General features: G+C 39.5%; 1 protein-coding gene across 4 annotated transcripts in view; it reads left to right on the top strand.

Moving 5' to 3' along the window:
- The first annotated feature begins 845 nt into the window (after positions 1–845).
- ncor2 (nuclear receptor corepressor 2) overlaps positions 846–14,101 on the top strand; it is a 108,830-nt gene continuing 95,574 nt past the window's right edge. For all 4 annotated transcript variants that reach the window (XM_051423326.1, XM_051423328.1, XM_051423327.1 and 1 more), the window contains exon 1: positions 846–1,147. The gene's annotated coding sequence lies outside the window, so the exon portion shown is untranslated. The remainder of the gene's footprint in view (positions 1,148–14,101) is intronic.

The raw sequence follows: 14,101 nt of genomic DNA, 5'->3' as shown, positions 1-14,101 counted from the left end.
ACAGAATTAATAATGATAAAAATTTGTATTATATTACACTATCTAATAGCATAGAGAGAGAGAGAGATGTATGTATGATTGTTAAAAAGGATAAAAAATATATAATACAGACAGAGAATTGTATAAAAAAGTTTCCTGAACAGGAAATAATCTACTTAAAATTCATAAAAAAATCACTCGTTTTACACAACCTGATCTCTTTTTTCAATATTTTAATTGGATCTTACATAATCATTGTTTAGTTATTCGTCTTTAATTAATTTCTTCTTCCCATAAATATCTGTACAGGAGATAATGAAAACATAAAAGGATGAATGAATATATAAATAAACTAATACCAATAAATAAAATACACACACCCACGCACTCTTGGAAATATATGTTATACGTTAATATATGGTTCAAACTGTCATTTCGCTTTGAAATATCCATAAAATATGTCACTTAGTTTCCTTAATGATTATAAAAGGTTGACATAGCATACATAAACTGACATAAATCCATAAAGAAACATGTTTATATATATATATGTATATGTGTGTGTGTGTGTGTAAACAGTGCAAAACTGTGGCTACTGTATAATAAGTCAATTTTATTTTTAATCTAATTAATTTTAAATACATATTTAATTATTTTAATAAAAATAAAACACAAGTTATGTGCAGAAGTGCTTAATAATATGTTTTTAAAAAAAATTATTTTTATTTTGATGACTTTTACCACTACATTACTGTATTTGTTGTGGGAGCCTGGGAATAAAATAAATAAATAATAATAGAATAACATAAAAGCGTAGGAGGGGCGAGAGAGGCTCCGGACCAATGGGGAGAGAGAGGCTCAGCGGCAGCGGCAGCAGCGGCTTTAGGGAGCAGCGCTTCAGACCACTTGTGTTGTGCAGGAACGGGCACGACATAGCTTGGAAGAAGGGAGGAAAAAAAACACAAAAAAAAAACCCCAAACACCCACTCTTTCATTTGGATTAAACCAGGGATCGGCGGCGGGACTCCGAACCGAGGAGGGGGAGATCTTTAAAAGCGACATCGGGACCGAGTGTGGAGGATTTTTCTCTCCGTGTGGCGCTGCTCTTTGATCGGGAGCTTTCTGAACGACCACACCGACGAATGCTCTCCGCTGCCCCGCCGCTAAGGTTAGTTAGCCCGCATAGCATGGCTGGTTGTCCGTCGGTCCGTCTGTGCTGTTGTTGGGGAGCGGAGGAGGAGGAGGTGGTTGGAGGAAGAGGAGGAGGAGGAGGAGGAGGGGGGGAGAACATACACAGCAGTATTGACCTTTTCGAGGCTATACGTTACGGTTGTAGCTACGCTAGCTAGCTACGGGGGAGGCTGTAATGTTGTTGTTTTTAAATGTAATTTAATTGTTTTATAAAGTAGCTGGTTGCTAACGTCGCCCGCCGCACTCGTAGCTGCCTGGCTACTTAATTATATTATAAATCAGGAACACGTGCTACAGTGGCTAGGCTAGGCTAGCGGAGAGACCTGAAACGGTGCTAGCTAAGCTAAGCCGAGGCTAGGCTACGTCGAGCTAGCCCGAGCTAGCTGTCAGAGCCGTTAGTTCGGTAGTTTAACTCCCTCGTCGGTGTTTACAACGTGAAACACGTTGCTCCTCGCACACCGGGACTTACACCACCCCGTTAATAAACACCGACAACTTTCCGGTGTGTGTATCTCAACGGATATTAATGTGGGGATGTGGCTAGCCTCGTTAGCTCCGCTTGTGTGTTGTAAACAATGGTTGTTGTTGTTTTTCTTTAATATCTGTTTGCTGTTAAGAGGCACAAAAGCGTGTTGTTTTTCATGTTGGAGTTGTTTGTTTGTTTGTGAATGTGACACTTGGGTTACAGTGCCCCCCCCCCCATGTATCAGGATCAGGATACTTTATTGATCCCAAAACAGGAAAAAAGGATAAAAAACAGACAGAGTTGTTTTAAAAAGGCTCATAAACTGTAAATAATCTGCTTAAAATTCATAAAAATCCCTCTGTTTACACAACCTGGTCTCCTTTTTCAACATTTTAATTGGATCTAATGTAATTATTGTTTAGATATTCGTCTTTAATTAATTTCTTCTTTCTGTAATTATCTGTACAGGAGATAATGAAAACGTAAAAAGATGAATGAATATATAAATAAAGTAATACCAATAAATAAAACACACACACACACACACACACATGCACTCTTGGAAATATAATATAAGATAAATGGAAATAATAATGATAAAAACCTTAGAAATATGTATTTTATTACAACATCTAACATCAAAATGTATATATATATAGAAACTATGTTTAAAAAGTCTGTACATTATAATACAATATATAGAAGATAGAAGTATATGTATGTTACAGTATATGAGACCGAATAATAATCTTAATGTTGAGAGGCTAATCCTTAAAAAACACATTATTAGTGACAGAATAAAGCAGAATATTGCACATTAATCAGAGTAATATACTTGTTTTATTTATTTTTTTTGCGTTTGCTTTTATAACTGTTAATATTTGATGGTTAAATTGAAATCAGAGACACATCCTGACCAAGCACAGTCTCATTGACCACCATCTGGAAGTTGAGGAAGGAAGACACACACACTTCCTCCTCCAATGTAAAACATTTAATAATATAAGGAGCATTTATTTTAACCAATTTAAATTGGATTAAAGGTCTCAAAATTAAAAATAATCCTAGGAGTGTATGTGTGTATTAACATGCCACAACCTGAGTGACCTAGACACACCCACAGTTTAACTACTGCTCATTTATTCTACTTTATTTTAAGTGAATAATATATTTTTATTCCTCCTAATCTGTATTTACAGGTGATCAGCAGCGGTGTAGTGGTGCCCGGAGAAGTGGCTCTACTCTTAATTTATGCCACAGTTTGTCCTTTTTAAAGCAGCCCGTCCAGCAAAGGATAAATGCCTTGTGTTATAAGCAGTGACATGTAACACTACTTTTGCATATTTACCAGAAATAGGCCAGTAGTTGTTTGCACATTGACACTTAACTTGTGCTGCGTGGCTTCAGGCAGTGAGGATCATTATGAAATTAGCATTAGCCACAGAAGAATCAATACTAGCCCACAGACGGGGGTGAGACGACTACATAATTATGCATTTTCCTTTCTTACTTTTACTCTTTCCACTCATGAAAATTAAGATAAGATAGACTTTATTGATCCCACACTGGGCGGAGATTCACTCGCTACAGCAGCTCCAGATACAACACAATGGATTAGAGAGAAATACACATTAAGTAAGACTAGGAAAAAAAAAAAAAAGCTTTAATAGGAAAACAGCTTTTTATAGACGGATGTGATTGAACATTGCACAGGTCACAGCAGGAGGCGGTGGCACTGTGTAGACAGTGCACAAGGAAATATCAACGCAAGGCAATAATGGCTATAAATACACAGTACGGGTATAATATAATCTTAACAATCTGAGTAATTACACAGCCATGTCATGCCTTTTTGCTATCCAAGGAAAACAAACCACATACGCACCGGAGGGAGGTGTTAGTAGGTGTCCTCTGTATACCTGCGTATATACTGGTGCTCTGATTTGTTGACCGTAGTTGCTCAACCAGCTTGATGACACATCGATGGGCGGCGTTGGGCGTTAATGGTCCGTTGTCGGTGATTGACAAGTTGCTGTAATAACAGTATAATTGTTAAAATTGTGTCACATTTAAAAACTGGGTTTAATGTAATGTCAGGTTTTTAAGAGTAGGGGGGCTTCTTGATATACATGTTGGCATCTTCATAGACCTTTTTTTTTTTTTTTTTTTTTGACGTGTCAGGGGACAAAACATTGCCCCAAATCAGGGGATCTTTAACGTAAACAAAGTCCCCGTGTGTTGTTTTGAAAAGAAGCGGATGTGTGTTATTATTTCTTTTTGTCAGCTGCTCAATCTCTGCAACCACTTCCACGATAAGCAATCTGATGTATTCTACTTCGGAGCTGTTACATAGCAGTTTGAGGACATTTCAGTTTTTACCAGTAATTTTATTGAGTGTATTTCAGAAATCACATCACACACACACATTTCTTTTTATTCTCTTTCATATGTTTCTGTAAATGCGTGTGCACAAACTATAAAATAATACTTAATACACAAAGAAGAAGCAATGCCTTTTGTAACTGAAGGTGACTGAATGTAAATTTTGACTCCACCAAACGTGGTTTTAAGTGCCTTTTAATGAATATACACGTGTATTAAACTACATCAGGCATTGCACCAACATCACCCAGGCTTTATGAAAACAAATACTTTGAATAGTGCTTCTTCAAGGTTTCTATTGAGAAACAGCACTGTGGAGTTTTATATCCATACAACCTTGACTTATACAACATCTTTTAAGTTGAAGTGACTTGGGGCAATGTGTTACAGACATTATTCAAAGGATCTGTGAAGCATTTTTAATACTACTTGATCAGTGCTCTTTTTGTTTAAATATTTCTTTTTGTGGAGGAATTTTGTGATGTAGAAGATATTGTCAGTATATGTATGGCTGGATCCTGTAATCTGTGGGGTTAAACTCATTTTCCTCCTCATCTTGGCCCAGTGGCGCCCATTATCTTCATTATCAATCAAACAAACCCAATATACTCATGCACTGTGCTCTGGGAACAGCTGTTTCTGATTTGTTGTTTAAGGGGGTTTGTTCACTTATGTTTTGCGTGGCTGTAACATGTCTCCAAACCTGCAACCAGAAACTGTCTGCAGAGGTAGATACCCTCAGTTGTAAGTACTATGTTGTTGTATCTGGTCCTTTTCTGATTATGTAACCCAGGGTTTCCCCCAGGAAGCGGTATGCCATGATCTTGTCACATCACATCTGTTGATCCACTTTAGCAGTTGATGACCTAGCTCATTAAATATATAACATTTATTTGAAATGGCACCTGTGCTCGTTTCCCCCCACAAGGTTAATGTTTTATTTCATATAAGTGTTTCACATTTTATGATGTTTAGCGGAGGTGGTCTTTGGTTCCACCTCTGCTATAAAACACTAAAATAAAACGCTGTGAGAAACCTTAACACTTCCTGTTGCCGCTACACAATTAAAGCCTTCCACTGGCCAACTATCATAAGCCTCTTATTGTGGAACGGTTACAAATTCCTGAAGCCTTAGTCAGGAACATAAGCGACTCCCTCGGAGTGTGAAATGCATATTAGTGTTTTTATGTTGGCTGAACTGGCAAAAGAAGAAAAGCACCACGGCCAGAAGCACCTGTATTGTGCCTGCACGGCAGGTTCATTGTTCATGGTCGACTAGCTGCTCAAGTATCTTTACCTTTTGGGAATTCGGCATATGAGAGGTGTGCATGGGAAAAAACAGAAGTACTACTGTGTTCAATAATTTGAGCCGCTTGGTGTTAGTGGAAACATACGACGGGGTATTAGGGCCAGACTAAGAAGAATTATTTTTTCCTGGTCGTAATATTACTTGAATAAAATCATAGTATTACGAGAATAAAGTCGTAACATTACGAGAACTCTTACGAGAAAGAGAACTCTTCCCGCTGCGTTAAAATGAGGAATGTTGTGTCTTGTGAAGTTATACTTTGGTATCGGTTTCACAAATAAGGAAATACTTAATCTTTTGGCTCATCAGCATGAAATTATTATTAGTATCAGGACTTTGAAACGATTGTACAAACGACTGTGTCTACTTCAAAGAAAGAACCACACGGACTTGGAAAAACTTGCTTCTTTTGTACATTCTCGTATTATTAAGACTCGTAATTTACAAAATTTTATTCATTTTTCCTCTTAGTATGGCCCTAATACTCTGTCATAGAAACAAACTGTGAAGACAGTGATGCATCACCTTTTTAAAGGACCAGTCTGTATGATTTAGTGGCATCTGGCTGTTAAACATGGGGGCCTCCATAGAAGATGGTAGATAAAACCAGCTCGCAAGTTATTTTCAGGTGAATATACACTAATGAAAAACATACATGCGAATATTGTATTCCATTTCTACCTCGTAAATAAAAAGATAGTTGCTTATACTACCATCTGGTTACAGGGCAACATTATCATTGCTTTGGAGACGTGTTTCTGGCCATGTGGCAAATATTAAGTCCAATGTTCACTCTCTTTTAGCCGAGGGACCTGAGGGAAATATCTGCCTCTTTAGCTGCTAATATCCAGGTTCACCAGCTAGTCTGCTGTTTGGTGCTGAGCAGGCAGCCATTAGATGAGCGACCCCTTTTCACAATGTCATTTCATACTTATAATAACACAAAAAAGATTTATTTGTAGTAGGTGGTGATAAGTTCTGGGTCGCCATTGAACCAACACTGGTAGTAGCTCTTTACAAAAAAAAGGTTGCTCAGTAGGACTCATGGAAGACTACAACATCACCAGGAGTTAGGTACCAACATCAGTATGACAGATGTTTTGATGGCACACTCCCCAACAAGCATTCTTGTAGTTTATTATTGTCCCTTTTTATGAGAAGTGTGAATGCATGCCTTTCCCAGAATGGATGTTTGCCCATATGTTGTTGTCCTTGGCCTGTTTGTTGATGTATACTGAGCTTTTATTATTTCCAATGTGGGGTAATTCGCGTCCCTTGTAAAAGACAACTTGCTTTGAATTATTTAAACGGAGGTAATGATAAGGATCCATGTCCATGTACAGACGTTTTATTTAATCTGTGAAGTGTGCGGACTCTGGTTTAAGAATTTATTCATTAAATTCATTATTTACTGTTGTCCGGGCACCGACTGCATAAGTGACAAGAAGATATCAAACAAGGAAATGTATGATTGGAAAAAAAGAGACGGGGCGGTTTGTTTAATTTGTGGTAAGGACCCAGTTTAGCTGGTACTTCAACATGAAGTTTTCTGGTTTTACGCTGTGTGATCGTCGCCGGAGACGGTCGGTCTGCTAATAATCCATAGTGCTGTGACGCTGCTGACTCAATCACAGTACAGTGTCAGCTTAGCGGCGTGGATTGTAAAGAGTTAAACGAGAGTGAGGAGATATCTCTCCCTTTTTCCAAAAGGGTAATGGGGGCAAAGATAATCCCGTGCTCAGTGTGGTGCCGCAGGGAGACCGTCTCACTGCTAGTTCAATTTCTGCTCCGTATTATGAAACACAACACAGTTATGAAACTGGAAAGGGGAGAGTTCTCGCTCGTTTTATTGTCTGTGAAAGATGAATCCTCACACTGAATTCTTGTGGGAAGAAAGGGCACGTTGCGTCATTGTAAATCCCAAAAGGTTTCCATTAAAGTGTGTCCTTCAGAGGCTTTAATGCCATAAACGGGGACTCTTCAGTATTGATTATTTACTATTATCAGCAAGTAATAAAACCACAACCTGCCAGAATGTGGCTCAAGCTGGAACATCTGATTCGTTGGTGTACCCAGTGCTGTTGGTACTGGCACGATGGGCTGATCCCAATTAGCTTTTAAAAATTTAGTGAAGGGTTTGGAGGCTCACTCAACTGGAGTCGCTTCCTCAGCTAGACCTGTTTCCTCCTGTTGTTTTCTGTTGGTGTACGACTCTCTGAGCTGTTACTGTGTGTTTTTAATGTTTGTGTGTGTGTGTTACCTGGTTAAAGGTCCAGTGTGTAACATTTAGGAGGCTCTAATGGCAGAGATGGGATATAATATTGCTGTTTTCATTAGTGTATAATCACCTGAATATAGGAATTGTTGTGTTTTTCTTGCCTTAAAATGAACCTTTTTATGTCTGCACATGGCCGGTTAATGTAAGACTCTCTTACAGTAGCTTAATGATTAACTTCATTGGCTTATATGATGGTATGTCAAGCTTTTGGACTTGAGGTGGTTTTATTTAGCGAACGCTAGCTGTTACAATTTGGATGTAACCTTATTTCCATGGACAAGAAAAACATTAGCTAGTGTGCGTGTTGTTCATAATCTCCTTTGCATAACATCAGTAATGTTACCTTTTTGGGGATGAGTACATTAGTTGAGCTTGTCTGCCACAGTGCCGACTCAACGTTAGCCCCTGATGGGTTGATTTTCTTTATGCTCAGATAATAGTAAGGCTAACACAGTCATAGACGTTAACCTAACTAAAGTGGACGTACATGATGTAGCTACAGTAACTTCTACCTAATCATGTTGCTTGAGAATGGGGCTCACTGAAAGAGACAGAAGCTGAATTGAAGTGAATCTTCTCTTCTTTTAGTTGTGAAATCTGTGAAAACCCACATTCATTTTACACCCACTCTCCTTCTCTACCGAAATATAACATAGGTAGGGTTTTCCATTTGTTTTGTCAGTGTTTGATCCTTATTGTAAAGTGGAAACAGCTCTGGCTCTGCACTCCTGAACGGATGTCCCCCCCCCCTTTAAACTGCTTTTATAGCAGTAAGGTTGTCTTCATTCTAGGGTGAGCCTTTCTCTTTTACCCTCATGCTAAAAATCAACTGTAAATCCTGATTTTAAAGCTGATAAGTGAAAGATAATATTCCCTGGGAAGGCGCGCCTCCTCCATCTTTGTCACCTCTCGCACCCCTGATGAGTGTGCATTCCTGTATGTAAAACATTAGGCAAATTTCTTTAGTGTTTGTCTGCTATTTTATCAGCTTAATGTAACCTCGATGGGAGCCGCTAGCCCGTGCAGACGACCAGAAAGTCGCGCTTGCGTCTGCAACTTCTCAGCCGTTCAGCGGTCGAGCTTTAAGCAAATCCGTTTCACCAGTGAGCATTTCACACCACGGATTGATCTTCCATTCACATTTACTCTAATTACAATACGTGAAACAATGATAACAGGGGAGATGACACAACCTCCTGGTATGCCGCGGTGCACTTTATGAACCCTGAAGTTAACACGCTGAAATCAAAGAGGGAAATATGAGGCAGTCACCGTGAAACTGCCTCCCAGGCGCATTCCCTCCTCCCACCCAGCTTCCCTCTCACTGAATGAGTAACAGCAGCTGTCTTAGCATTTCTCGCTCACTAGCGGGACTGCACCTGGTAGATTTCGTGTGTGGAGAATGTTATCCTTGACTCAGTGTGGTAGAATATTATGATCGGGCACAGCTGGTCTGTTGCACTGCCTCGAATTACTCACAATCAGAGTGTCATTGAAGTGGACACAGTGCCACCTCGGTTCCAGTGGGTCTGAAGTTGAGCAGTTGGAGCTTTTTCTGGGATTGCTAAATGGAAAAACCAAGGTTGTGTGTTTAGAGGAAGGAGCCCTGTCTCATATTGGACCCTTTGCAGATCCTGAAAGTAGCCATTAGCCTCATGATTTTGTCCTCATATATAATGCACTCCCAGGTTTTAGTGTTTGGGTTGCAGTCGAGAGGATGCAGTCATCAAACGGAGAGGGGGGGGGATGGGTGTGTTGGGGGTATATTGCTGGCCCAGGGGTTAACAGGGTCTGAAGGTCAGACTGATTCTGCGTCTGTCACTTTTATAGAGCTCAAAAGGCCTAGAGGATTTATCTGCCCCTTCAGGAATTTATGATGTTTGCGGTAATTAAAATCAGCGAATCAGTCAGATCACTGATTGCTACACTTTTCCTGCATAAAATCCAATGCAGTTACTCACTTAAGTGAAATAAAATTGATCCTTGAACTCAACAAACCAATACGATTAAAACTGTAATGAGTGAGTTTATTTCTCTGTGAAATCTGTGTCGTACTCCGCCGTGTCGATTCTCAGCAAACCCGAGACAAAGCCGTTGCTCTCTGGTAATTACAAAGCTGAGTGAAGGCTGCTTTAACTCCGTGCTTCACCTGTTAACTGTCAAGTGCTTTATCTTTTTTTTTAATTATTAAAGAAAGCTGAGGTGTCATTAAAACAGTAGAGAACATTTTGGATGTTCTTCGAGGACATCTAATTATCTTCTAGTGCTGAAATCTTTCCTCATTTGTTATGTTTATCTGAAGAAACACCAGCTGCTCCAAAACTTTAACATATTATGTATTCCATTAGTGGAAGTTTAGGCTATAGTATGGTTATCTGTGAGGTTTTTTATGTGTGGCCTTGCTGTTTTAATCAATATTTAGACTGCCACTGTTTTCATTTTCTGTCTGTTTGGATGACCTGCCAGCCCTGTTATCAAGCTGCAGTTACAGTATTATTTTACCTGAAGCTGTGCCAGTTCATGTGGCAATAACCGTGTGGACCTGCTACTGTTTTTTTTTTTTTGTTATCTAGCCTGAATTACCGTAATGAGTTCAGATTAGGTTCTCATTTGGCTTTTCTTTCCCTTCTTTTTTTTTTTTTTTTTTTTAGACGTCAGGTAGTTTTCCGTTAGTATGGTTCAAATTCTGCTAAGATTAAGTTAAATTCTTTAGCAAAATGTACTATTACACAAACAAATTATATGTTATAGGCTACATATATACCGTATTTGGCCAAATTTGAGTTGTCCGATGTCAGGCTCTTGCACAGTTGAAGCGGAGACAGTAGATACCTCAAAAATGTGCCTTTTTCCCCTTACTGCGCCTGTGCTATAGGAGCCTCTGATAGTGCCAGTGTAATGTGTAATGTGGATTGATGAAAATATGGAGGTTGTTCGAGCTGTGGCAACAGAACGCGGGCCTCCTCCTCCTATCATGACCAATATGAATGAGAGAAAGTCCATATACACCTTTTTTTTTTGTCAAGATTTATGTTTTATTGTACAACGTGAGCACCCAAATTGTGATTTAGAGGCATTATACAACAAAAAGAGGCACAATTAAGGGTCCAGTGTGTAACATTTAGGAGGATCTGTTGGTAGAAATACAATATAATATTTATAAGTATGTTTTCATTAGTGTATCATCGCCTGAAAATAAGAATCGTTATATTTTTGTTACCTTGAGATGTTTTTATCTACAGGCACTGGAAGTTGCCATGTTGAACTGCTATGTTTGTACAGTAGCCTAGAAGGGACGAACCTTTTGCTTTTCTTGCATGTTTGGTGGCCACCGTAGTTTGTCGTGGGCGTTGTGAAGCGAGGGACTTGCGATCTGCAGTTACACCGCCAGATGCCACTAAATCTTACACACTGGACCTTTTTTAAACAACAAAAACGGACCTGTGCTCTCATTTAGAGGTGATATGTTGTTCTGAGTAAGACAAGGATTCCCTCTTTCATCATTTCCCCTTTTTATTGATGTGGTTTAGTGGAATTTGACCAAACAGCTTGCCAGTTACTTAATCAGAGTTATTCTATAGCAAATACTGTTAGCTGACTTAAATCCACCTTTCTTCCTGTTGTAAAGCTTAAGGACGAGTTGAAACTTGCAACTACTTCCAAAGAATCGGTCTGCTGCTTCTCTGAAAACCTGCCAGTTCACACACCAGTGCAACGAGACGGTGTATTGTCTCCATAGCAACAACTCTATGAGCATCCGATCTAACTGCCAGCTTTTCAGGTTTGTTTTTGTGTAGCTGGATATAATCTCAACCAACACTTTATCCAGTCACAGCGCCACCGTCTGGCTTGAGTCGAGCTGAGGTCAGTTCACGCCGCTAAAACTTTCCCCCCCCCCCCCGTGAGTTTCTGGAGCGGTTTCGTCTTCAACAGTGGCGACGGAGCGTTTGCCATCATTTCCTTTAAGTCTCTTCTTAAAATGCACTTTTATAGTCTTCCTGTGGTTCTTTTTTCTAACCTCTAATTCACTGTGGATTTATCGCTATCTTTCACAGTGTTTATTGTTTGTTATATATATTCTTACTGATGGTACTTAATGTTTAATTCTGATGTTTTGCACTTTGTAAACCGGATTTTTGAAAGGTGCTATATGTAGTTAGTCGGGGTCTTTGGAGATCAACTTAAACTGCACCTTTTTTAAGGCGCAAGATCAAGATTAAACGTTAACTTTTAACCTCTTACCATGTATGTAAAATTACCTAAAAATGCCTAAAAACGTTTACCCAAAGTAAATTAAAAGCTGTTCTTCAACCATTTGCAGTATATGCATGGTTTTGGTCTCATTTAAAAGATATATAGATGTATAGACAGCTGTTCATGGGCATTTATCTATGTGCTCATGTAGATGCACAATAAATCTTAGTGGAGTGGATATATTGGACTGTTTTTGTTAGATGATTATTATTATTATTATTATTATTATTATTATTATTATTGTTATTCCAGGATTACAATGAGTCTTCTTGGGTGAGTTGGCTCAATTTTATGATCGTTCGCTTGCTATTCTGCGGCGCCGATTGTGCCTGCTGTTGTGATTGTATCCCAAAAGCGTTTTTGATCAATAAATAGACGAGATTCGAAGCTGTCCAATGATGTATGGTATGGGTACTAAATCCAACATGGTGGAATGTAAACAACACGGGGGCGAGATTATGATAAGAAAAGGTTAAGCTGCTTCATTTACTTCTTCGTTTCACTGATCAAACCAAGAAAATAATTGATTTCATATAAAAAAAAAAGGACAACCAAAATGGTTGCTTGCAGCCTTTATTGTGCTGGAAGACCATTATTTAGATAATATCCCTTTCTGAATGCATGTCAGTGTTTTGTGTGGAAGTCATTTATTATTCAGGATTCAAGGCTTTCTCTTCTGATGGCTATGAGATGGAGTTGCTATTAAAACCAGTCACCCATATTTAAACGTACTAAAAGAGAGGCAGACAGCGGATTAGCAGAGATTAGAAATGGCTCTGTGGTAAAGTTATTCACTTGACTCTGTTACGCAACACAGATGACAGGACATTACTCTTGTTTGTGTGTAGGCTACAGCTGTGGGTAGTGTTATATTTATCTCTCTGATTGGCCTGAACGTTTGCACTAGGAATTTTGTGTTACAGCATAGTTTGTTTTCCACATTCTGGAAAAGCACGTTGGGAAGGGCAGCCAAGGGCACACACACACCTCAGGGTTGATGATCTTCCAGTCGAAATACGAGTGACAAGCAAACGGTGAAAGGTATGAAGGCCTAAGTGGAGTGTAATTACAGGTTATAGCGTGTGCTCGTGTGGGAGGGTTGAACTCCATGTCTCGACATGTGCGCCGGGTCCATGACGGGGCAATTTCGCCGTCTGAGCGCATCAAAACAGGAAGCTGCTGGTTGTGACGTCTACTCTCGTGTTTTGTAATGTTTGAGTGTTTTATCTGTCCATAATTCAAAACCTCGTGTATCAAATCTAGGTTGGGATGTTTTGTTTGGTATGTTGTCTGTGTAAATAACACCAGCATGCATGGGCATTAGTGTTTGGCCACACACACACACACACACACACACACACACACACACTCACACACACACACACACACACACACACACTCTCTCTCTCTCTCTCTCTCTCTCTCTCTCTCTCTCTCTCTCTCTCTCTCTCTCTCTCTCTCTCGAACCCTCTCATGCATAAATGGAAGTTCTGTGAGGCTGCTGTCATGAGGGGCAAACAGAGGCGCTCGGGTTGCATGCGGCCAATACAGAAGAACATTTCAAAGCTCTTGAATAATTAAGTAGCAGTGAGGAAGTAGGTCAGCCCAGCAGACAAGTGCACTCCTCAGTTTTTATTTCCTGCTCCTCGGCACGGAGAGAGCTGAATGTCAGGTGGGCTTAAAGAACAGAGCCGACGGAGAATAAAGAGGGATTTGTAAGTTGAGACCTCGTACATCAGAGTGATGCTGTCACACTGTGTCCTGCGGGGCTGAGAGGGGTGTTTGCTGCAGCAGCGCCGTCCAAGAGGATCTGTGGAGAGTAGTTTTGGGGGCCATTAATAATTAACAGTGATTCACAGCGATCATTCAACCTCAATCAATGTTTGATTATTCGTCATTCGTGTTACTTTTTTGTTTAAAGTCTTGGGAGTAATCAATTCAGGGTAATTTAGTCTTAAACCACCCCCACAGGAAGGGGCAACTTAAGGGCTGTTGATTAGTTTTTTAAAGCAGTGGTTCTCAGACTTTTTTTAAAATTAAAAACCCCCTGACTAGCGCAAAACATTATTGGAAGAAATAAAAAATTGCCTTTTTATAGTGAGTGTCCAATTCAGAGCTGCACCATCAGCACCAACACTTAAATGCTTCATCTCAAATGATTACAATCATCACTTAATTCAGTTAGTTGCACTCACAATTTAGTTTTCCAGAGGTTTTATGGCAGTTAACAGTTTACGGCAGT

This window comes from Dicentrarchus labrax, unplaced genomic scaffold (genome assembly GCF_905237075.1).
Source record: "Dicentrarchus labrax unplaced genomic scaffold, dlabrax2021, whole genome shotgun sequence".
In the NCBI taxonomy this organism is placed as follows: Eukaryota; Metazoa; Chordata; class Actinopteri; family Moronidae; genus Dicentrarchus; species Dicentrarchus labrax.
Note: the sequence above shows the minus strand (reverse complement) of the source record. Positions and strands in the feature narration are given on the sequence as shown.